At 46.7% G+C, this 26,926-nt stretch overlaps 1 protein-coding gene across 1 annotated transcript in view; it reads left to right on the top strand.

Moving 5' to 3' along the window:
* Positions 1 to 2,071: 2,071 nt before the first annotated feature.
* LOC123481025 (acetylserotonin O-methyltransferase-like) overlaps positions 2,072 to 26,926 on the top strand; it is a 45,792-nt gene continuing 20,937 nt past the window's right edge. Inside the window, exon 1 of the mRNA XM_045214612.1 lies at positions 2,072 to 2,378. The gene's annotated coding sequence lies outside the window, so the exon portion shown is untranslated. The remainder of the gene's footprint in view (positions 2,379 to 26,926) is intronic.

The following is a 26,926-nucleotide window of genomic DNA, read 5'->3' as shown; positions in this document are numbered from 1 at the left end:
AGAATGGCTGAGAAAAGTAGGGAGAAGTGTCAGACCTACTCCCACTCCCCCGCTCCAGCGCTCGGCGTCGCCGGTCTACTAACCACCAGTCCTGGCAACCCTCATTACGCACACCTGGCAACCCTCATTACACACACCTGGCAACCCTCATTACGCACACCTGGCAACCCTCATTACGCACACCTGGCAACCCTCAATACGCACACCTGGCAACCATCATTATGCACACCTGGACCTCATCATCACCTTGATTACTCTCCCTTTATTTAGCCCTCAGTAGCCTCAGTCATCAGGTGGGTTTTTTCACGTTCAGTACACGGCTCCTGTTTTGTTTCTCTGCCTTTGTTATGATTATTAAACTCACCTTCTGTTCCTGCTTCCTGACTCCTAGTGTAATCGTTACAAGAAGACAGAATGGCTGAGAACTGTAGGGAGAAGACAGAATGGCTGAGAACTGTAGGGAGAAGGCAGAATGGCTGAGAACTGTAGGGAGAAGACAGAATGGCTGAGAACTGTAGGGAGAATGGCAGAATGGCTGAGAACTGTAGGGAGAAGGCAGAATGGCTGAGAACTGTAGGGAGAAGACAGAATGGCTGAGAACTGTAGGGAGAAGACAGAATGGCTGAGAACTGTAGGGAGAAGACAGAATGGCTGAGAACTGTAGGGAGAAGACAGAATGGCTGAGAACTGTAGGGAGAAGACAGAATGGCTGAGAACTGTAGGGAGAAGACAGAATGGCTGAGAACTGTAGGGAGAAGGCAGAATGGCTGAGAACTGTAGGGAGAAGACAGAATGGCTGAGAACTGTAGGGAGAAGACAGAATGGCTGAGAACTGTAGGGAGAAGGCAGAATGGCTGAGAACTGTAGGGAGAAGACAGAATGGCTGAGAACTGTAGGGAGAAGGCAGAATGGCTGAGAACTGTAGGGAGAAGACAGAATGGCTGAGAACTGTAGGGAGAAGACAGAATGGCTGAGAACTGTAGGGAGAAGACAGAATGGCTGAGAACTGTAGGGAGAATGGCAGAATGGCACCTAGAGTTTTCGAGAGCTAGCTTAACATGCACAATTATGTGCCAAATCGGTTATTTTGTGAATTTTTATTGGATAAGCATTAGAATAAGACGCCTCAATATTTGCAGCCGTCGGTAGTAATATCTCTCTAGGAACTGATCCCTCATCAGTACAGTAAAATCATTTTAATGTTATGGAAAGATTTGAATACAGAAAGCTGATTCGAGAGTAGCACTCCCTTTCGAGACGTCAGTATTGATACATGCTCCAACAACGCACTTAGCGACAGTTCTCTCTGCGTGCTGTTTTGTGAAACGCATGTTACATCTTCTGCCGTTGTAGGAAAGATCCACTTATCGTAAGAGTAGGGGTGTTAACCCCGGTGTCCTGGCTAGATTCTGGCCCACATACCATCATGGCCACCTAATCATCCCCAGCTTCCAATTGGCTCATTCATCCCCCTCCTCTCCCTTGTAACTATTCCGCAGGTCGTTGCTGTAAATGAGAATGGGTTCTCAGTCAACTTGCCTGGCAAAATAAGGGTAAAATAAAATAAATAAGCCTACATTCCATCACTATCGGGGAAACCGGGCCACAGACAGAAGGGGTAACCCAGACACGTCACACGGGCTATAAAGCCGAAGCATCCATTTAGAACGTTTTCTCACCTCCAAATATTTTAGTGAGAGGAAGTCCAATCGACGGTAATGGGAGAGGATGGAACTAGGTGAAACTGGGCCGACATTCTGCTAATTTTCTCATTGATGAAAGATCTGATATCAATACATTTTTCTGTTACCAAAACTATAATATATTACGAACACAGTGCACTAGGTTTTATAGACTTGACGCTTTGCCAAAGTTGTAAAAAATGGCATTGTTTAGAAAGAGTGCAAGGTCGAATCGAGTTTGTGCACACGCGCACTTCACAGAGGAGGCGTCCCCTATGCTTCATTTGTTCCCACGTTAAAACGACACAGGTCAACTATCTGGAGTTAGTTCTGTTTATCTTGGACCGGCCATGGTCATTGCGTCACACTGACATGCTCAGTAGCGCCAGGGCAGAACAGGTGCAGAGCAGAACTACACGGTTCATGTTGTGTTGGTGTATTTTAAACATCGATATATAAATCGTGAGAATAGTTTTTGTTTTACATTTATATCTGAATCTTTGCAGTTACTGATAGAAAATAACGGCAGTAAACTAGCGGGTCTACTACGCATACAGAAGTGCATTTTGGATCTTTATCCCAGCAGCGCCGAAAGCCTCCATCCATCCAGCACTAAACCAATCTAAAGGAATCTGGCTATCCGACCTGAAGTGTGCATCAGACGGTCGTCAATAGGTGACAGCATCGGACTATTGGGTGAGTCAGGTTTTAATGTCATCAAGACGATAACAACCCCAGGTTGTAGACTCACACCGCATATTGTATATAAGACATGTAGGACTTTGAAACAGTTGGCAGCTGCTGCACGTTTCGGAACATTGTTTTTACCACTATATTATGTCAGCAAGTGGCACTGACGTGTCCGGCTCCCTGGTCAATATTACAACATATCTCATGGTGATGATGCTTTCTGGAGCCAGAGAGTCAAACCGACAGCTACTGGACTGAATGTAGCCTACAGAACATTTCTCCTCTTGTTAGGCCACACATTTTGCAGGGAAAATAATGGGTTATGCAATGGAGTTCCTTTGTATTGCACAGCTCTGCATATAGCTACCTCCATGGGCCCCAAGCTGTGGAGCTAACCCTACACAACCAGCTAACGCTAACCCTACACAACCAGCTAACCCTAACTCTACACAACCAGCTAACCCTAACTCTACACAACCAGCTAACCCTAACCCTACACAACCAGCTAACCCTACACAACCAGCTAACCCTAACCCTACACAACCAGCTAACCCTAACCCTACACAACCAGCTAACCCTAACCCTACACAACCAGCTAACCCTAACCCTACACAACCCAGCAGCATCTTTATTCAGCCAGGTCTCATAGGCTAGATGTAACATAGTAAATGACAATCCGGGACATTCAAATTAGTATGATATGTTACGTTTGGTACGGTTACATAAGAGAGAAGGTTACTTATTCCATTTGAGACTCAGACTCGGGGGGGCTTCATGCGGGCTGAGCTCTTCCTGAGTCCGGCAGAATCATATTACTCTGGGTTCCAGCTAATGGTACTCGGCCGAGTTCACTTCAGCATATCCTGCCCGATTCAACTTTTTCAGGAGTAGGGTTTTATATGGCAGGTGATGGAAGAATAAAAAAACTAAGATGTAATAATTTCACCTGCACATTTTCTAGGTCATTTGCAAACAAACATTCGGTCCTTTAGGCTAGTAGATTGAGAAGGACCCTAATGAGGGCATTTTAAAACCCTGTTGATTAATGAGTACACCGAGGTGTGCAATTGATTTAATAACTTGTTTATGATGGCTGTGAAGTTAGTGATGTTGTAATACACCTGTTATTTACAGTTGAAGTTGGAAGTTTACATTCACCTTAGCCAAATACATTTAAACTCAGTTAGGGTCACCACTTTATTTTAAGAATGTGAAATGTCAGAATAATAGTAGAGAATTATTTCTTTCAGCTTTTATTTCTTTCATCACTTTCCCAGTGGGTCAGAAGTTTACATACACTCAATTAGTATTTGGTAGCATTGCCTTTAAATTGTTTAACTTGGATCAAACGTTTCGGGTAGCTTTCCACAAGCTTCCCACAATAAGTTGGGTGAATTTTGGCCCATTCCTCCTGACAGAGCTGGTGTAACTGAGTCAGGTTTGTAGGCCTCCTTGCTCGCACACGCTTTTTCAGTTCTGCCCACAAATGTTCTATAGGATTGAGGTCAGGGCTTTGTGATGGCCACTCCAATACCTTGACTTTGTTGTCCTTAAGCCATTTTGCCACAACTTTGGAAGTATGCTTGGGGTCATTGTCCATTTGGAAGACCCATTTGCGACCAAGCTTCAACTTCCTGACTGATGTCTTGAGATGTTGCTTCAATTTATCCACATAATTTTCCTTCCTCATGATGCCATCTATTTTGTGAAGTGCACCAGTCCCTCCTGCAGCAAAGCACCCCCACAGCATGATGCTGCCACCCCCGTGCTTCACGGTTGGGATGGTGTTCTTCGGCTTGCAAGCAACCCCCTTTTTCCTCCAAACATAACAATGGTCATTATGGCCAAACAGTTCTATTTTTGTTTCATCAGACCAGAGGACATTTCTCCAAAAAGTACGATCTTTGTCCCCATGTGCAGTTGCAAACCGTAGTCTGGCTTTTTTATGGTGGTTTTTGAGCAGTGGCTTCTTCCTTGCTGAGCGGCCTTTCAGGTTATGTCAATATAGGACTCGTTTTACTGTGGATATAGATACTTTTGTACCGGTTTCCTCCAGCATCTTCACAAGGTCCTTTGCTGTTGTTCTGGGATTGATTTGCACTTTTCGCACCAAAGTACGTTCATCTCTAGGAGACAGAACGTGTCTCCTTCCTGAGCGGTATGATGGCTGCGTGGTCCCATGGTGTTTATACTTGTGTACTATTGTTTGTACAGATGAACGTGGTACCTTCAGGTGTTTGGAAATTGCTCCCAAGGATGAACCAGACTTGTGGAGGTCTACAATATTTTTCTGAGGTCTTGGCTGATTTCTTTTGATTTTCCCATGATGTCAAGCAAAGAGGCACTGAGTTTGAAGGTAGGCCTTGAAATACATCCACAGGTACACCTCCAATTGACTCAAATGATGTCAATTAGCCCATCAGAAGCTTCTAAAGCCATGACATCATTTTCTGGAATTGTCCAAGCTGTTTAAAGGCACAGTCAACTTAGTGTATGTAAACTTCTGACCCACTGGAATTGTGATACAGTGAATTATAAGTGAAATAATCTGTCTGTAAACAATTGTTGGAAAAATTACTTGTGTCATGCACAAACTAGATGTCCTAACCGAATTGCCCAAACTATAGTTTGTTAACAAGAAATTGGTGGAGTTGTTGTAAAACGAGTTTTAATGACTCCAACCTAAGTGTATGTAAACTTCTGACTTCAACTGTATCTTAGCTAACTGTTAAAGCAGAGGTAAGGCAATACGTTTAGGGTCCACCCTATGTGACGTTATGTAGCTAATTGAAGGAACTGGTTTTTGTTTGTAAAACATTGGTAATCTAGCTAAGACTAGGCAAGACAGCACCCAGTTAACATAGCTAGTTAGCTAGCAGTCACAGTTAGGTAGTCACAAAGTATTAGAGCGACCACAACTGGTCTCGAGCAGACATGGCAAAGAGCGCTCCAAGATTGAATGGTTTATTTAATTTGTTTCATATGTAAAAGCTGAATTACAGTAACACAAACAATACATAAAAAAAATATATATATATATACACTGCTCAAAAAAATAAAGGAAACACTTAAACAACACAATGTAACTCCAAGTCAATCACACTTCTGTGAAATCAAACTGTCCACTTAGGAAGCAACACTGATTGACAATACATTTCACATGCTGTTGTGCAAATGGAATAGACAACAGGTGGAAATTATAGGCAATTAGCAAGACACCCCCAATAAAGGAGTGGTTCTGCAGGTGGTGACCACAGACCACTTCTCAGTTCCTATGCTTCCTGGCTGATGTTTTGGTCACTTTTGAATGCTGGCGGTGCTTTCACTCTAGTGGTAGCATGAGACGGAGTCTACAACCCACACAAGTGGCTCAGGTAGTGCAGCTCATCCAGGATGGCACATCAATGTGAGCTGTGGCAAGGTTTGCTGTGTCTGTCAGCGTAGTGTCCAGAGCATGGAGGCGCTACCAGGAGACAGGCCAGTACATCAGGAGACGTGGAGGAGGCCGTAGGAGGGCAACAACCCAGCAGCAGGACCGCTACCTCCGCCTTTGTGCAAGGAGGAGCAGGAAGAGCACTGCCAGAGCCCTGCAAAATGACCTCCAGCAGGCCACAAATGTGCATGTGTCTGCTCAACACCATGCAGGACGTTTGGCATTTGCCAGAGAACACCAAGATTGGCAAATTCGCCACTGGCGCCCTGTGCTCTTCACAGATGAAAGCAGGTTCACACTGAGCACATGTGACAGAGTCTGGAGACGCCGTGGAGAACGTTCTGCTGCCTGCAACATCCTCCAGCATGACCGGTTTGGGGGTGGGTCAGTCATGGTGTGGGGTGGCATTTCTTTGGGGGGCCGCACAGCCCTCCATGTGCTCGCCAGAGGTAGCCTGACTGCCATTAGGTACCGAGATGAGATCCTCAGACCCCTTGTGAGAACATATGCTGGTGCGGTTGGCCCTGGGTTCCTCCTAATGCAAGACAATGCTAGACCTCATGTGGCTGGAGTGTGTCAGCAGTTCCTGCAAGAGGAAGGCATTGATGCTATGGACTGGCCCGCCCGTTCCCCAGACCTGAATCCAACTGAGCACATCTGGGACATCATGTCTCGCTCCATCCACCAACGCCACGTTGCACCACAGACTGTCCAGGAGTTGGCGGATGCTTTAGTCCAGGTCTGGGAGGAGATCCCTCAGGAGACCATCCGCCACCTCATCAGGAGCATGCCCAGGCGTTGTAGGGAGGTCATACAGGCACGTGGAGGCCACACACACTACTGAGCCTCATTTTGACTTGTTTTAAGGACATTACATCAAAGTTGGATCAGCCTGTAGTGTGGTTTTCCACTTTAATTTTGAGGGTGACTCCAAATCCAGACCTCCATGGGTTGATACATTTGATTTCCATTGATAATTTTTGTGTGATTTTGTTGTCAGCACATTCAACTATGTAAAGAAAAACGTATTTAATAAGATTATTTCATTCATTCAGATCTAGGATGTGTTGTTTAAGTGTTCCCTTTATTTTTTTGAGCAGTGTGTGTGTGTGTGTGTGTGTGTGTATAGATATAGATATATATATATATCTCAGTGAGGTGAAAAAAGTATTTGATCCCCTGCTGATTTTCTATGTTTGCCCACTGACAAAGACATGATCAGTCTATAATTTTAATGGTAGGTTTATTTGAACTATCAGCGTCTGGGTGCAGTGGGGAAAAGGAATCAGGCGCAGGTTACAGAACTGAGAATAAATGGCTTTACTCGACTCCAAGTAAATATTAGCAAACCTTCCACGCAGGGAAGAGCAAAAACAACAGCTCAACAGACGACGTAACAAAGAACAATCACGCACACACCCATGAGGGAAAACAGAGGTAATATAGGGAAACTAATAAGCCTAATGAGTAACAGGTGGGAACAATACAGACAGAACTAGTGAGACACAGAAACATCGATCGGTGGCAGTTAGTACTCCGGTGACGACGACCGCCGAAGCCTGCCCGAACGAGGAGGAGGAGCAGCCTCGGCCGTATCCGTGACAGTACCCCCCTGATGCGCGGCTCCAGCCGTGCGTCGACACCGGCCTCGGGGACAGCCAGGAGGACTCGGAGCAGGGCGAGTCGGATGACGACGATGGAACTCCCTTAACAAGGAGGGATCGAGGATGTCCCTCCTAGGGACCCAGCACCATTCCTCCGGACCGTATCCCTCCCACTCCACGAGGTACTGCAGGCCATCCGACGCCTCAAATCCATGATGGAACGGACCGAGTAAGCCGGTGCCCCCTCAATGTCCAATGGGGGCGAGGAACCTGCCGTACCTCAGACTCCTGGAGCGGACCAGCTACCACCGGCCTGAGGAGAGACACATGGAACGAGGGGTTAATACGGTAATCAGGGGGGAGCTGTAACCTATAACAAACCTTGTTCAACCTCCTCAGGACTTTAAATGGCCCCACAAACCGCCGACCCAGCTTCCGGCGGGGCAGGTTTCTGGTCGAGAGCCAGACCCGGTCCCTCTGTGCATAAACCGGAGCCTCACTGCGGTGGCGGTCGGCACTCGCCTTCTGTCTCCTAATCGCCCTTTGCAGGCGTACATGGGCAGCGTTCCATGTCTCCTCCGAGCGCCGAAACCATTCATCCACCGCAGGAGCCTCGATCTGGCTCTGATGCCACGGTGCCAGGACCGGCTGGTAACCTAGTACACACTGAAAGGGAGACAGGTCAGTGGAGGAGTGGCGGAGGGGATTTTGTGCCATCTCTGCCCAGGGGATGTAAACTGACCAATCCCCCTGCCGGTCCTGGCAATACGACCTCAGAAACCTACCCACATCCTGGTTTACTCTTTCCATCTGCCCATTACTCTCGGGGTGAAAACCTGAGGTCAGGCTGACGAGACCCCCAGATGGTCCATAAACGTCTTCCAGACCCTCTGTGAACTGGGGACCCCGATCAGACACTATATCCTCAGGCACCCCGTAGTGCCGGAAGACGTGTGTAAACAGGGCCTCTGCGGTCTGTAGGGCAGTAGGGAGACCGGGCAAAGGAATGAGACGACAGGACTTAGAAAACCGATCCACAACGACCAGGATCGTGGTGTTACCCTGTGACGGAGGAAGATCTGTAACAAAGTCCACCGATAGGTGTGACCACGGCCGCTGTGGAACGGGGAGAGGTTGTAATTGACCTCTGGGCAGGTGTCTAGGTGCCTTGCACTGAGCGCACACCGAACAGGAAGAAACATAAACCCTCACGTCCTGAGCTAAGGTGGGACACCAGTACTTCCCACTAAGACAGCGCACTGTCCGACCAATGCCAGGATGGCCAGAAGAAGGTGACGTGTGAGCCCAATAAATCAAACGATCGCGAACCTCGGACGGAACGTATGCACGACCCACTGGACACTGGGGGGGAGTGGGCTCCGTGCGTAACGCCCGCTCGATGTCCGCGTCAACCTCCCATACCACCGGTGCCACCAGACAAGAAGCCGGAAGTATGGGAGTAGGCTCCCTGGTCTGATCCTCTGAGTCATATAGCCGGGACAGAGCGTCTGCCTTAGCATTCTGGGAACCTGGTCTATACGATAGGGTGAACACAAAATGCGTGAAAAACATGGCCCACCTTGCCTGACGAGGATTCATTCTCCTCGCTGCCCGAATGTACTCCAGATTGCGGTGGTCAGTCAAAATGAGAAAAGGGTGTTTAGCCCCCTCAAGCCAATGCCTCCACACCTTAAGAGCTTTCACAACAGCTAACAGCTCCCGATCCCCCACGTCGTAGTTTTGCTCCGCCGGGCTGAGCTTCTTTGAGAAGAAAGAACAAGGGCGTAGTTTGGGAGGCGTACCCGAGCACTGAGACAGTACAGCTCCTATCCCCGCCTCGGACGCGTCCACCTCGACTATGAATTGCAAGGAAGGATCCGGATGAGCCAGCACGGGAGCCGTGGTGAACAGCGCCTTCAGCTGACCAAAAGCCCTGTTCGCCTCCGCTGACCACTGCAGACGCACCGAACCGCCCTTTAGCAAATAGGTTATGGGAGCTGCTACCTGGCCAAAGCCCCGGATAAATCTCCGGTAGTAGTTGGCAAAACCCCAAAATCGCTGCACCTCCTTTACCGTGGTAGGAGTCGGCCAATTACGCACGGCTGAAATGCGGTCACACTCCATCTCGACCCCTGACTCTGACAAGCGGTATCCTAAGAAGGAGACGGACTGTCTGAAGAACAGACATTTCTCAGCCTTAACGTACAGGTCATGCTCCAACAGTCTACCAAGCACCCGACGCACCAGGGACACATGCTCGTCGTGTGTTGCGGAGTATATGAGAATATCATCTATATACACCACTACACCCTGTCCATGCAGGTCCCTGAAAATCTCATCGACAAAGGATTGAAAGACTGATGGAGCATTCATCAACCCGTACGGCATGACGAGGTACTCATAGTGACCAGAGGTGGTACTAAATGCCGTCTTCCACTCGTCCCCCTCCCGGATACGGATCAGATTGTACGCGCTCCTGAGGTCCAATTTTGTGAAGAAGCGTGCCCCGTGCAATGACTCCGTCATACTAGCAATGAGAGGAAGAGGATAGCTGTATTTTACGGTTATCTGATTTAGACCTCGATAGTCAATGCACGGGCGTAAACCTCCATCCTTTTTCTTCACAAAAAAGAAACTTGAGGAGGCAGGGGAAGTGGAGGGCCGAATGTATCCCTGTCCCAGAGATTCTGTGACATATGTCTCCATAGCCACCGTCTCCTCCTGTGACAGAGGATACACGTGACTCCTGGGAAGTGCAGCACCCTCACGGAGATCTATCACACAATCCCCTCGTCGATGGGGTGGTAATTGAGTCGCCTTCCTTTTACAGAAGGCGAGAGCCAAATTGGCATATTCTGAGGGAATGTGCATTGGGGAGACATGGTTTGGACTCTCCACCGTGTTTGCCCCTACGGAAACACCTACACACCTTCCCGAGCACTGAGGTGACCATCCCTTAAGAGCCCTCTGTTGCCACGAAATACTGGGGTCATGGGTGGCTAGCCAGGGAAGGCCCAGCACCACGGGAAACGCAGGGGTATCAATAAGGAAGAGACTAATTCTCTCTTCATGACCCCCCTGTGTCTCCATCCGAAGTGGAGCTGTGACCTCCCTAACCATACCTGACCCTAATGGGCGACTATCTAGGGCACGTATGGGGAAGGGCACATCTAACGGCAATATAGGAATCCCTAATCTATGCGCAACCAATCTATCCATGAAATTCCCAGCTGCGCCGGAATCTACGAGCGCCCTATGCTGGGAATGTGGGGAAAACTCAGGGAAAATAACATGAATCATCATGTGAGCAACAGGGAGCTCTGGGTGAGTTGGGTGCCTACTCACCTGGGATGGTCCCCCAGAACCCTGCCTGCTGCCTCGATTCCATGAGGGTCGTCTCCTGCACCGGCCCGCAGAGCCACAGTTGGTGCAGGAGACCACCCCCTTGCTCGGTCTCTCCGCATCAGCACTTCCAAGCTCCATAGGTGTGGACTCGGAAGTGCTGGGGGATGGACTGGACAGACCCTGATCTGGACGTCCGCGGGTAGCCAACAGGTTATCCAGCCGGATCGATAAATCTACCAGCTGGTCCAGGATAAGATTAGTGTCCCTGCAGGCCAGCTCCCGACGAACGTCCTCCCGTAGACTGCATCAGTAGTGATCAATCAGGGCCCTCTCGTTCCATCCCGCGCTGGCTGCCAGTGTCCTGAAATCCAGGGCGTATTCCTCCTTCCCTGGCTGAGGTGAAACAGACGCTCCCCCGCCGCTCTCCCCTCAGGCGGATGATCGAATACTGCCCGGAAACGGCAGGTAAAGTCCTCATAACGAACGGACTCAGCGTCTATTCCACCCCACTCCGCGTTGGCCCGTTCCAGGGCTCTGCCCGACAGACAGGAGGTGAGGGCGGACACGCTCTCGTATCCCGAGGGAGCCGGGTGGATGCTGGCCAGGTAAAGCTCCACCTGGAGCAGGAAACCCTTACACCCGGCAGCTGTCCCATCTTATTCCCTCGGGAGCGAGAGCCGAAGACCACTGGACCCAGGGTTTGAGGATCCTGATGGAAGAGAAATCGGCGAAGGAGGAGGTGCAGAAAACCCAACTCTCTCCCATCGACCCATGGTGTGGATCACTTGATCCAGAGCCGAACCTAGTGTAGGTCTACAATCCTGTCCCTGACATCCTTGGAGAGCTCTTTGGTCTTGGCCATGGTGGAGAGTTTGGAATCTGATTGATTGATTGCTTCTGTGGACAGGTGTCTTTTATACAGGTAACAAACTGAGATTAGGAGCACTCCCTTTAAGAGTGTTCTCCTAATCTCAGCTCGTTACCTGTATAAAAGACACCTGGGAGCCAGAAATCTTTCTGATTGAGAGGGGGGTCAAATACTTATTTCCATCATTAAAATGCAAATCAATTTATATCATTTTTGCCGTGCGTTTTTCTGGATTTTTGTTGTTGTTATTCTGTCTCTCACTGTTCAAATAAACCTACCATTAAAATTATAGACAGATAATTTCTTTGTCAGTGGGCAAACGTACAAAATCAGCAGGGGATCAAATACTTTTTTCCCTCACTGTATATATGTATGTATGTATATGTGTATGTGTGTGTGTGTGTGTGTATATATATTGTGATTGACCCTATACAGTCAATGGGTCAATCAGCTACTGTCTACTTTCATTGAAAAGCAAATCTATAAGAAAATAAACTATACGTTTAATGTAAAACAACATTCTATAGGTTGAATGATTAGTGTTTCCAGCTGATCCTATTCCTCACTTGAACCCCATGTAAAGTGATGTGCTCTACAATACGTCTTCTTGTTTGTCTCCCTGCCAGCAGACTCAAGTTTCTCCATCCTCAGCCTCTCTGACGGACTGTCTCCACCTTCCACCACCGTGTGCTAGATACTTAGACTGTCTCCACCTTCCACCACCATGTGCTAGATACTTAGACTGTCTCCACCTTCCACCACCATGTGCTAGATACTTAGACTGTCTCCACCTTCCACCACCATGTGCTAGATACTTAGACTGTCTCCACCTTCCACCACCATGTGCTAGATACTCAGACTGTCTCCACCTTCCACCACCATGTGCTAGATACTAAGACTGTCTCCACCTTCCACCACCATGTGCTAGATACTAAGACTGTCTCCACCTTCCACCACCATGTGCTAGATACTTACTGTCTCCACCTTCCACCACCATGTGCTAGATACTTAGACTGTCTCCACCTTCCACCACCATGTGCTAGATACTTAGACTGTCTCCACCTTCCACCACCATGTGCTAGATACTAAGACTGTCTCCACCTTCCACCACCATGTGCTAGATACTAAGACTGTCTCCACCTTCCACCACCATGTGCTAGATACTTAGACTGTCTCCACCTTCCACCACCATGTACTAGATACTAAGACTGTCTCCACCTTCCACCACCATGTACTAGATACTAAGACTGTCTCCACCTTCCACCACCATGTACTAGATACTAAGACTGTCTCCCCCTTCCACCACCATGTGCTAGATACTAAGACTGTCTCCACCTTCCACCACCATGTGCTAGATACTTAGACTGTCTCCACCTTCCACCACCATGTGCTAGATACTTAGACTGTCTCCACCTTCCACCACCATGTGCTAGATACTTAGACTGTCTCCACCTTCCACCACCATGTGCTAGATACTTAGACTGTCTCCACCTTCCACCACCATGTGCTAGATACTAAGACTGTCTCCACCTTCCACCACCATGTGCTAGATACTTAGACTGTCTCCACCTTCCACCACCATGTACTAGATACTAAGACTGTCTCCACCTTCCACCACCATGTGCTAGATACTTAGACTGTCTCCACCTTCCACCACCATGTACTAGATACTAAGACTGTCTCCACCTTCCACCACCATGTGCTAGATACTTAGACTGTCTCCACCTTCCACCACCATGTACTAGATACTAAGACTGTCTCCACCTTCCACCACCATGTACTAGATACTAAGACTGTCTCCACCTTCCACCACCATGTGCTAGATACTTAGACTGTCTCCACCTTCCACCACCGTGTGCTAGATACTAAGACTGTCTCCACCTTCCACCACCGTGTACTAGATACTAAGACTGTCTCCACCTTCCACCACCATGTGCTAGATACTTAGACTGTCTCCACCTTCCACCACCGTGTGCTAGATACTTAGACTGTCTCCACCTTCCACCACCATGTGCTAGATACTAAGACTGTCTCCACCTTCCACCACCATGTGCTAGATACTTAGACTGTCTCCACCTTCCACCACCATGTGCTAGATACTAAGACTGTCTCCACCTTCCACCACCATGTGCTAGATACTTAGACTGTCTCCACCTTCCACCACCATGTGCTAGATACTTAGACTGTCTCCACCTTCCACCACCGTGTGCTAGATACTTAGACTGTCTCCACCTTCCACCACCATGTGCTAGATACTTAGACTGTCTCCACCTTCCACCACCATATACTAGATACTTAGACTGTCTCCACCTTCCACCACCATGTGCTAGATACTAAGACTGTCTCCACCTTCCACCACCATGTGCTAGATACTAAGACTGTCTCCACCTTCCACCACCATGTGCTAGATACTTAGACTGTCTCCACCTTCCACCACCATGTGCTAGATACTAAGACTGTCTCCACCTTCCACCACCATGTGCTAGATACTAAGACTGTCTCCACCTTCCACCACCATGTGCTAGATACTTAGACTGTCTCCACCTTCCACCACCATGTGCTAGATACTAAGACTGTCTCCACCTTCCACCACCATGTGCTAGATACTTAGACTGTCTCCACCTTCCACCACCATGTGCTAGATACTAAGACTGTCTCCACCTTCCACCACCATGTGCTAGATTGATATTTAGATTGAAATTTAGATTGTTCACAGCCAGAAATGTATGTGTGACACAACAGTTATCACTCATAATAACGTATTATTGATCAACAATTACAGTCCATCCATTCTGGTTTACAATACTTTTTCACTTTCCACTAGTAATGACAAGAAGTATAATGTAAAACATTATTACATTCATGCTTGTGGCAATGAGGCAATGAGGCTTGTGAGTTTGTTGATGCTTGGGCCATAAAATAAAATATAACACACAGTGCTTTGAATATACTATTGAACATTAATATGGATGACAATTGGATGGATGTTAGGATGTTGTTTTTAAGGGTTAAAACAAGAAGGAAATATATAAACGCAACAAAGATTTTACTGAGGTCCAGTTCATAAGGAAATCAGTCAATTGAAATAAATTCGTTAGACCCTAATCTATGGATTTCACATGACTGGGAATACAGATCTGCATCTGTTGGTCACAAATACCTTTAAAAAAAGGTAGGGGCGTGGATCAGAAAACCAGTCAGTATTTGGTGTGACCACCATTTCCCCTATTTGACCTAGATAGTTTGTGTGTATGTATTGATATGTAGGTTACATGCTTTAAAAAATAAAAATAATAATGATTGATGTAGTTCTGTCCTTGAGCGGTTTTTGTCTATTAATGTTCTGTATTATGTCATGTTTCATGTTCTGTGTGGACCCCAGGAAGAGTAGCTGCTGCTTTTGAAACAGCTAATGGGCATCCTAATAAATACCAAAAATACCATTTGCCTCATGCAGCACGACACCTCTCCTTTGCATAGTTGATCAGGCTGTTGATTGTGGCCTGTGGAATGGTGTCCCACTCCTCTTCAATGGCTGTGTGAAGTTGATGGATATTGGTGGGAACTGGAACACGTTGTCGTCCATTGTCAATCCAAACATGTTCAATGGGGGACATGTCTTGTGAGTATGCAGGCCATGGAGGAACATTCTCAGTTTCGACATGGGGCCGTGCATTTTCATGCTGAAACATGAGGTGATGGCGGCAGATGAACGGCACGGCAATGGGCCTCAGGATCTCATCAAGGTATTTATGTGCATTCAAATTGCCATCGATAAAATGCAATTGTGTTCATTGTCCGTAGCTTATACCTGCCCATACCATAACCCCACCGTCACCATGGGGGACTCTGTTCACAACGTTGACATCAGCAAACCGCTCACCCACACAACGCTGGTACAGTTGAAACCGGGATTCATCCGTGAAGAGCACACTTCTCCAGCGTGCCAGTGGCCATCGAAGGTGAGCATTTGCCCACTGAAGTCTGTTATGAAGCAGAACAGCAGTCCGGTCAAGACCCTGGTGAGGACGGCAAGCACGCAGATGAGCTTCCCTGAGACGGTTTCTGAAACTTTGCAGAAATTCTTTGGTTGTGCAAACCCACAGTTTCATCAGCTGTCTAGGTGGCTGGTCTCAGACGATCTTGTATTTGAAGAAGCCGGATGTGGAGGTCCTGGGCTGGCGTGGTTACACGTGGTCTGTGGTTGTGAGGCCAGTTGGACGTACTGCCAAATTCTCTAAAACGACGTTGGTAGAGAAATTAACATTCAATTCTCTGGCAACAGCTCTGGTGGACATTCTTGCAGTCAGCATGCCAATTGCACGCTGCCTCAAAACTTGAGACATCTGTGGCATTGTGTTGTGTGACAAAACTGCACATTTTAGAGTGGCCTTTTACTGTCCCCAGCACAAGGTGCACCTGTTTAATGATCATGCTGTTTAATCAGCTTCTTGATATGCCACACCTGTCAGGAGGATGGACTATCACGGTAAAGGAGAAATTCTCACTAACAGGGATGTAAACAAATTTGTGCACAAAACTTGAAAGAAATAAGCTTTTTGTGCGTATGGAATATTTCTGGGATCTTTTACTTCAGCTCATGAAACATGGGACCAACACTTTACATGTTGCGGTCCCGCTTTAAATGAGGTGCAGCTTATAAAGGCTTCATAAACACTACATAAATGTGTTACAAATCATCTATAACCATATGTCATGCTTTGTGGTCCTCTGTAGCTCAGCTGGTAGAGCACGGCGCTTATAACGCCAAGGTAGTGGGTTCGATCCCCGGGACCACCCATACACAAAGAAATGTATGCACGCATGACTGTAAGTCACTTTGGATAAAAGCGTCTGCTAAATGGCATATTATTATTATTTATTATTATTATAAAAGGTTCATAACTGTGACAGAAACGCCAATGTCAAATGGGACATAACCCACTATGTCAAATATGACAAACCTGTGCTTTATAAAGGGTGGCATAAGCACCGCTTAATAAAGACCTTATAAATCATATTAAATTGCGGCTTCACAAAGCATTTATAACCCTGTTATTTTTTTGTAGAGCATTGCAACGCCAGGATATTGGGTTTGATTCCCGGGACCACCCATTCATAAAAATGTATTCACGCATAAAAGTGACTGCTAACTTTGATGTATAATATTGTATTTCACTAAAACATTTCTAGGATGGCCCAACCTCTTTCCCTCTTGGGTGCATAGCAGTGGAGGCTCCTCAGAGGAGGAAGGGGAGGACCATCCTCCTCAGTGAATTTCATAAAAATGGTGAAACATTGAAAAAGTTATAATTTTTAGATAAAACTATACTAAATATAATTAACTAAATATATTCACGTCACCAAATAATTGATTAAAACACACTGTCTTGCAATTAAGGTCTACAGTAGCCTCATCAGCACTCTGTAGGGCAGCACCATGATAAAGCCGGAGGACAGCTAGCTCCTCTTGGTACATTGACTTCAATACTAAACCTAGGAGGCTCTTGGTTCTCACCCCCTTCCATAGACTTACACAGTCATTATTACAACTTCCGGAGGACGTTCTCCAACCTATCAGAGCTCTTGCAGCATGAACTGACATGTTGTCCACCCAATCAAAGGATCTGTAACGATCTGGGTTGGACAGACGCTGGGAGACAGGAAGCAGGGGGATGATTTAATAATTAAAAGCCGGACAGCGTCTGGACCGGGGAAACAAAACAACATCAATGATGGGGATCACACTGAGGAACAGACAGATATAGGGGCGGTAACCAAGCAGTGATGAAGTCCAGGTGAGTCCAATGAAGAGTTGATGCACGTAACGATGGTGACAGGTGTGTGTAATGATGGGCAGCCTGGCGCCCTCGAGCACCAGGGAGAGGGAGCGGGCATGACAGTACCCCCCCCCTCTAGGGACGCCACCGTGATCAGGGGTGTATTCATTCCGCCGATTCTGTTGAAAAACGTTTCTTAAACGGAAGCAAACGAAACAGGCATAAAAATACCTGAATTTGTCCAATAGAAACTCTCGTTTGCAACTGTTGGACTAATGATTACACCCTAGATCAGCTAGATGCAGGCGAGAGTGTGCAAGGCGTTATTGAATGTGTCACTATGTCATCTCAAATGTTTCTCTCGACCTGTGTGCACCTACATTGTAAACTTTCATTCATAGGCTAGGTAGTAGCAACCTCATGATGGGTATAGGGAACATTTGAGTATCATGTAGTAGCCTAAACCTATTGCTGTTACATTGAACTGGGTGGATGGAATATGAATGACAGTCATACAACATGCTGTAATAGACATACAGTCCATTCAGAAAGTATTCAGACCTCTTGACTCTTTCCACATTTTGTTATCTTACAGCCTTATTCAATTTTGTATATTTTTTTATCCTCATCAATCTACACACAATACCCCATAATGACAATGCGAAAACAGGTTTTTAGAAATGTTTGCAAATGATTTAAAATAGAAAACAGAAATACCTAATTCACATAAGTATTCAGACCCTTTGCTATGAGACTCGAAATTACTATATAATGCCCATAGTTGACAGTGCATGTCAGAGCAAAAACCAAGCCATGAGGTCAAAGGAATTGTCCGTAGAGCTCAGAGACAGGATTGTGTCGAGGCACAGATTTGGGGAAGGGTACCAAAACATATCTGCAGCATTGAAGGTCCCCAAGAACACAGTGGCCTCCATCATTCTTAAATGGAAGAAGTTTCGAACCACCAAGCCTCTTCTTAGAGCTGGCCGCCCGGCCAAACTGAGCAATCAGGGGAGAAGGGCCTTGGTCAGGGAGGGACCAAGAACCCAATGGTCACTCTGACAGAGCTCCAGAGTTCCTCTGTGGAGATGGGAGAACCTTCCAGAAGGACAACCATCTCTGTAGCACCTCCATCAATCAGGCCTTTATAGTAGAGTGGCCAGACGGAAGTCACTCCTCAGTAAAAGGCACATGACAGCCCGCTTGGAGTTAGCCAAAAGGCACCTAAAGGACTCTCCGATCATGAGAAACAAGATTCTCTGGTCTGATGAAACTAAGATTGAACTCTTATGCCAAGCGTCACGTCTGGAGGAAACTGGCACCATCCCTACGGTGAAGCATGGTGGTGGCAGCATCATGCTGTGGGGATATTTTTCAGCGGCAGGGACTGGGAGACTAGTCAGGATCAAGGGAAAGATAAACGGAGCAAAGTACAGAGAGATCCTTGATGAAAACCTGCTCCAGAGCGCTCAGACTGGGGCGAAGGTTTACCTTCTAACAGGACAATGACCCTAAGCACACAGCCAAGACAACGCAGGAGTGGCTTCGGGACAAGTCTCTGAATGTCCTTTAGTGGCCCAGCCAGAGCCCGGACTTGAACCCAATCGAACATCTCTGGAGAGACCTGAAAATAGCTGTGCAGTGACGCTCCCCATCCAACCTGACAGAGCTTGAGAGGATCTGCAGAGATTAAGTGTTGAGTTAGATTACGTACTGTAGCTACCTCAATCGTTATTTCAAATAATTTTGGTGACTTCACATCAATTGCTAGCTAGCCGAAATGTAGAGTCGTGGTCAAACGTTTTGAGAATGACACAAGTATTGATCTTCACAAAGTTTGCTGCTTCAGTGTTTTTAGATATTTTTGTCAGATGTTACTATGGTATACTGAAGTAAAATTACAAGCATTCCATAAGTGTCAAAGGCTTTTATTGACAATTACATTAAGTTTATGCAAGTCAATATTTGCAGTGTTGACCCTTCTTTTTCAAGACCTCTGCAATCCGCCCTGGCATGCTGTCAATTAACTTCTAGCCACATCCTGACTGATGGCAGCCCATTCTTGCATAATCAATGCTTGGAGTTTGTCAGAATTTGTGGGTTTTTGTTTGTCCATCCGCCTCTTGAGGATTGACCACACGTTCTCAATGGGATTAAGGTCTGGGGAGTTTCCTGGCCATGGACCCAAAATGTCGATGCTTTGTTCCCCAAGCCACTTAGTTATCACTTTTGCCTTATGGCAAGGTGCTCCATCATGCTGGAAAAGGCATTGGTCGTCACCAAACTGTTCTTGGATGGTTGGGAGAAGTTGCTCTCGGAGGATGTGTTGGTACCATTCTTTATTCATGGCTGTGTTCTTAGGCAAAATTGTGAGTGAGCCCACTCCCTTGGCTGAGAAGCAACCCCACACATGAATGGTCTCAGGATGCTTTACTGTTGGCATGACACAGGACTGATAGTAGCGCTCACCTGGTCTTCTCCGGACAAGCTTTTTTCCGGATGCCCTAAACAATCGGAAAGGGGATTAATCAGAGAAAATGACTTTACCTCAGTCCTCAGCAGTCCAATCCCTGTATCTTTTGCAGAATATCAGTCTGTCTCTGATGTTTTTCCTGGAGAGAAGTGGCTTCCTCGCTGCCCTTCTTGACACCAGGCCATCCTCCAAAAGTCTTCGCCTCACTGTGCGTGCAGATTCACTCACACCTGCCTGCTGCCATTCCTGAGCAAGCTCTGCACTGGTTGTTGCCCTGATCCCGCAGCTGAATCAACTTTAGGAGATGGTCCTGGCACTTGCTGGACTTTCTTGGGCGCCCTGAAGCCTTCTTCACAACAATTGAACCTCTCTCCTTGAAGTTCTTGATGATCTGATAAATGGTTGATTTAGGTGCAATCTTACTAGCAGCAATATCCTTTCCTGTGAAGCCCTTTTTGTGCAAAGCAATGATGACGGCACGTGTTTCCTTGCAGGTAACCATGTTTAACAGAGGAAGAACAATGATTTCAAGCACCACCCTCCTTTTTAAAGCTTCCAGTCTGTTATTCTAACTCAATCAGCATGACAGAGTGATCTCCAGCCTTGTCCTCGTCAACACTCTCACCTGTATTAACGAGAGAATCACTGACATGATGGCAGCTGGTCCTTTTGTGGCAGGGCTGAAATGCAGTGGAAATGTTTTTTGGGGATTAAGTTAATTTTCATGGATGGCAAAGAGGGACTTTGCAATTAATTGCAATTCATCTGATTACTCTTCATAACATTCTGGAGTATATGCAAATTGCCATCATAAAAACTGAGGTGAAACTTTGTGAAAAGTAATATTTGTGTCATTCTCAACTTTTGACCACGACTGTAGCTAGCTAGCAGGCTCAGCTAAATACAAATCCCCCTACATACAGCCATGTCTCATAGTCACGTCATGAGATTTGAAAATGAAAGAGGAATATAATCATACAAATTGAATGGTTTCCCATCTTCCCATTTAGAGTTTCTGGCGCAGCACATCTATGCCCTTGTCCAGATGGTGTGACGAAGGCATTTCCTAACAGATCTGCTAACTTTCTTTGTTGTTACTTTTAAGGTTACTTAAGTCAAATGACACCGCTGGTCCTGCTCACACTGCCCTACCCTATGATTTGACTTCTTTCTCCCCTCTCTCTCCAGATGAAATCTTGCGACTTGTGACGGCCGGCCGCCCAACAACCTGCCCGCTTGACCCTATCCCCTCCTCTCTTCTCCAGACCATTTCCGGAGACCTTCTCCCTTACCTCACCTCGCTCATCAACTCATCCTTGACCGCTGGCCATGTCCCTTCCGTCTTCAAGAGAGCGAGAGTTGCACCCCTTCTCAAAAAACCTACACTCGATCCCTCCGATGTCAACAACTACAGACCAGTTTCCCTTCTTTCTTTTCTCTCCAAAACTCTTGAGCGTGCCGTCTTTAGCCAACTCTCCTGCTATCTCTCTCAGAATGACCTTCTTGATCCAAACCAGTCAGGTTTCAAGACTGGTCATTCAACTGAGACTGCTCTTCTCTGTGTCACGGAGGCTCTCCGCACTGCTAAAGCTAACTCTCTCTCCTCTGCTCTCGTCCTTCTAGACCTATCTGCTGCCTTTTGATACTGTGAACCATCAGATCCTCCTCTCCACCCTCTCCGAGTTGGGCATCTCTGGCGCGGCTCACTCTTGGATTGCGTCCTACCTGACAGGTCGCTCCTACCAGGTGGCGTGGCGAATCTGTCTACGCACCACGTGCTCTCATCACTGGTGTCCCCCAGGGCTCAGTTCTAGGCACTCTCATATCCTCGCTATACACCAAGTCACTTGGCTCTGTCATATCCTCACATGGCCTCTCCTATCATTGCTACGCAGACGAAACCCAATTAATCTTCTCCTTTCCCCCTTCTGATAACCAGGTGGCAAATCACATCTCTGCATGTCTGGCAGACATATCAGTGTGGATGTCGGATCACCACCTCAAGCTGAACCTCGGCAAGACGGAGCTGCTCTTCCTCCCGGGGAAGGACTGTCCGTTCCATGATCTCGCCATTACGGTTGACAACACCCTGTCGTTCTCCGCTAACATCAAGGCGGTGACCCGATCCTGTAGGTTCATGCTCTACAACATTCGCAGAGTACGACCCTGCCTTACACAGGAAGCGGCACAGGTCCTAATCCAGGCACTTGTCATCTCCCGTCTGGATTACTGCAACTCGCTGTTGGCTGGGCTCCCTGCCTGTGCCATTAAACCCCAACAACTCATCCAGAACGCCGCAGCCCGTCTGGTGTTCAACCTTCCCAAGTTCTCTCACGTCACCCCCCTCCTCCGCACACTCCACTGGCTTTCAGTTGAAGCTTGCATCTGCTACAAGACCATGGTGCTTGCCTACGGAGCTGTGAGGGGAACGGCACCTCCGTACCTTCAGTCTCTGATCAGTCCCTACACCCAAACGAGGGCATTGCGTTCATCCACCTCTGGCCTACTGCCCCCCCCTACCTCTGCGGAAGCACAGTTCCCGCTCAGCCCAGTCAAAATTGTTCGCTGCTCTGGCACCCCAATGGTGGAACAAGCTCCCTCACGACGCCAGGACAGCGGAGTCACTCACCACCTTCCGGAGACACTTGAAACCCCACCTCTTTAAGGAATACCTGGGATAGGATAAAGTAATCCTTCTACCCCCCCCTTACCCCACCCCAAAAAAAAATATTAAAAAAATTGTAAAGTGGTTGTCCCACTGGCTATCATAAGGTGAATGCACCAATTTGTAAGTCGCTCTGGATAAGAGTGTCTGCTAAATGACGAAAATGTAAATGTAAAAGGTTGGAACCAACATGCAGTATCTCCAGCAGACAGAGAGGTAAAGAACCATTCGTCCTCCAGCAGGAAGAGAGGTGAAGAACCATTCGTCCTCCAGCAGGAAGAGAGGTAAAGAACCATTCATCCTCCAGCAGACAGAGATGTAAAGAACCATTCATCCTCCAGCAGACAGAGATGTAAAGAACCATTCATCCTCCAGCAGACAGAGAGGTAAAGAACCATTCGTCCTCCAGCAGACAGAGAGGTAAAGAACCATTCGTCCTCCAGCAGGAAGAGAGGTAAAGAACCATTCGTCCTCCAGCAGGAAGAGAGGTAAAGAACCATTCGTCCTCCAGCAGTGCCTCCAGCAGACAGAGAGGTAAAGAACCATTCGTCCTCCAGCAGGCAGAGAGGTAAAGAACCATTCGTCCTCCAGCAGGAAGAGAGGTAAAGAACCATTCGTCCTCCAGCAGGAAGAGAGGTAAAGAACCATTCGTCCTCCAGCTCAGGGACAAACTACACTATTCACAGCTCTGTGGAATGTTCAAAGTAATTGCATTGCTGGACTTTTTGAAACTTCATGTGTTTTTGTATTGTTTTAAAAATGTACATATAAAAGGAAATGTTTTTTTAATGTTTATTTGTTTTAGCTATTAGTGATAATTCCGTAAGTGTTAATACATTTGTGTTTACATCATTAAGCCTTTATGGATGTGTTATGAATGACCAAAGGGGTCTGACTTTATAGTAAGTACAGCGATATAGAGTCTTTATGGATGTGTTATGAATCACTGAAGGTGACTCACTTCAAACTAAGTATTACAGGACACTACATAAAGTGTCAAATAGGTTATTAAGGTTCTGCTGATTTATGAAGGTTCTCTCATGATCCACAGGTTACTGTAGAGTGTGAGAGGTATTTAAATGGGTTGATGGACCTGCAAAGTTTGTGTGTGTGTCAGAACCAAGATGATTTGGAGTGGTCCAACCTGAGACCACCGCACCAGGTATTCCTCTTCTGATCCCATGGAGACCAGGGCTTGATTACAATCTGTTTACAATGGTGCCAACATTTTGTGGCTGATCTTTCAGTGGGGGAGTGGGTGAATGTGTCAAAGACCTGACTGGGCCCAACACCGAGCGGTACGGCTCGTTATATTGTTGTGTCAAAGACCTGACTGGGTCCAGCACCGCACGGTATAACTGGTTATATTGTTGTGTCAAAGACCTGACTGGGTCCAGCACCGCACGGTATAACTGGTTATATTGTTGTGTCAAAGACCTGACTGGGCCCAGCACCGCACGGTATAACTGGTTATATTGTTGTGTCAAAGACCTGACTGGGTCCAGCACCGCACGGTATAACTGGTTATATTGTTGTGTCAAAGACCTGACTGGGTCCAGCACCGAGCGGTACGGCTCGTTATATTGTTGTCAAAGACCTGACTGGGCCCAGCACCGAGCGGTACGGCTCGTTATATTGTTGTCAAAGACCTGACTGGGTCCAGCACCGAGCGATATGGCTCGTTATATTGTTGTCAAAGACCTGACTGGGCCCAGCACTGAGCGGTACGGCTCGTTATATTGTTGTCAAAGACCTGACTGGGTCCAGCACCGAGCGGTATAACTGGTTATATTGTTGTGTCAAAGACCTGACTGGGCCCAGCACCGAGCGGTATAACTGGTTATATTGTTGTGTCAAAGACCTGACTGGGTCCAGCACCGAGCGGTACGGCTCGTTATATTGTTGTGTCAAAGACCTGACTGGGCCCAGCACCGCACGGTATGACTGGTTATATTGTTGTGTGAAAGACCTGACTGGGCCCAGCACTGAGTGGTATGGCTCGTTATATTGTTGTCAAAGACCTGACTGGGCCCAGCACTGAGTGGTATGGCTCGTTATATTGTTGTGTTAAAGACCTGACTGGGTCCAGCACCGAGCGGTATAACTGGTTATATTGTTGTGTCAAAGACCTGACTGGGCCCAGCACTGAGTGGTATGGCTCGTTATATTGTTGTGTGAAAGACCTGACTGGACCCAGCACCGAGCGATATGGCTCGTTTTTGTTGTGTGTTTGTGTACTGAGGAACATGTAACTTGGTTCCAGAAGAAAGACACTTTAAATGTCTTTATGTTGGGGGGCTTTCATCAAGGTAAGTGTTTCTTGGTGTAACGTCGTCCCCAGGCTATTGAACACACAGCACATATAAGCCTGGGAGATCAACCACTCAAAGTTGGCTTTAGAGGGAGTGACCATAGAATTCTATAGGAGTATTTGTATTTATTAGGGATCCCCATTAGTTTCTGCCAAGGCAGCAGCTACTCTTCCTGGGGTCCAAACATATTAAAGCACTTACATTACATATAAAACAAAAGATAAAACAGTACATCATATGACATTATTACACCACTACATATCTACAATACAAAATGTTTAATACCACCATACAACAATATCACAATGTGTGTGTCTGCATGTGTCTATACCCTTTGTGTGTGTCTCTTCACAGTCCCCGCTGTTCCATAAGGTGTATTTTTATCTGTTTTTTAAAATCTGATTCTACTGCGTGCATCAGTTACCTGATGTGGAATAGAGTTCCATGTAGTCATGGCTCTATGTAGTACTGTGCACCTCCCATAGTCTGTTCTGGACTTGGGGACTGTGAAGAGTCCTCTGGTGGCATGTCTTGTGGGGTATGCATGGGTGGCCGAGCTGTGTGCCAACAGTTCAAACAGACAGCTCGGTGCTTTTAACATGTCAACACCTCTTACAAAAACAAGCAGTGATGAAGTCAATCTCTCCTCCACTCTGAGCCAGGAGAGACTGACATGCATGTCATTAATGTTAGCTCTCCGTGTACTTTTAAGGGCCAGCCGTGCTGCCCTGTTCTGAGCCAACTGCAATTTTCCCAAGTCCCTCTTTGTGGCACCTGACCACACTACTGAACAGTAGTCCAGGTGAGACAAAACTAGGGCCTGTAGGACCTGCCTTGTTGATAGTGTTGTTAAGAAGGCAGAGCAGCGCTTAATTATGGACATACTTCTCCCCATCTTAGCTACTGTTGTATCAATATGCTTTGACCATAACAGTTTACAATCCAGGGTTACTCCAAGCAGTTTAGTCTCCTCAACTTGCTCAATTTCCACATTATTCATTACGAGATGTAGTTGAGGTTTAGGGTTTAGTGAATGATTTGACCGAAATACAATGCTTTTAGTTTTGGAAATATTCAGGACAAACTTATTCCTTACCTCTTTGTTAAGTGTTGCAGTTATTTCAGTTGCTGTAGTAGCTGACGTGTACAGTGTTGAGTCATCCGCATACATAGACACACTGGCTTTACTCAAAGCCAGTGTGGCATGTCGTTAGTAAAGATGGAAAAAAGTAAGGGGCCTAGACAGCTGCCCTGGGGAATTCCTGATTCCACCTGGGTTAAGTTTGTGAGGCATCCATTAAAGAGCATGGTGTTCTGTTAGACAGGTAACTCTTTATCCAAAATATAGCAGGGGGTGTAAAGCCATAACACATACGTTTTTCCAGCTGCAGACTATGATTGATAATGTCAAAAGCCTCACTGAAGTCTAACAAAACAGCCCCCACAATCTTTTTATCATCAATTTCTCTCAGCCAATCATCAGTCATTTGTGTAAGTGCTGTGCTTGTTGAATGTCCTTCCCTATAAGTGTGCTAAAAGTCTGTTGTCAATTTGTTAACTGTAAAATAGCATTGTATCTGGTCAAACACAATTTTTTCCTAATGTTTACTAAGGGTTGGTAACAGGCTGATTGGTCGGCTATTTGAGCCAGTAAAGGGGGCTTTACTATTCTTTGGTAGCGAAATGACTTATGCTTCCCTCCAGGCCTGAGGACACACACATTCTAGTAGGCTTAGATTGAAGATATGGCAAATAGGAATATCAATATCGTCCGCTATTATCCTCACAAATTTTCCATCCAGATTGTCAGACCCCGGTGGCTTGCATTGTTGCTAGACAACAATACTTTTTTCACCTCTTCCACACTCACTTTACGGAATTCAAAATTACGATGCTTGTCTTTCATAATTTGGTCAGATATACTTGGATGTGTAGTGTCAGCATTTGTTGCTGTCATGCCTAAATTTGCTAATCTTGCCAATGAAAAAAATAATTAAAGTAGTTGGCAATATCAGTGGGTTTTGTGATGAATGAGCCATCTGATTCAATGAATGAGTTTGTCTTTTTGCCCAAC

This window comes from Coregonus clupeaformis, unplaced genomic scaffold (genome assembly GCF_020615455.1).
Source record: "Coregonus clupeaformis isolate EN_2021a unplaced genomic scaffold, ASM2061545v1 scaf0286, whole genome shotgun sequence".
Lineage (NCBI taxonomy): Eukaryota > Metazoa > Chordata > Actinopteri > Salmoniformes > Salmonidae > Coregonus > Coregonus clupeaformis.
Note: the sequence above shows the minus strand (reverse complement) of the source record. Positions and strands in the feature narration are given on the sequence as shown.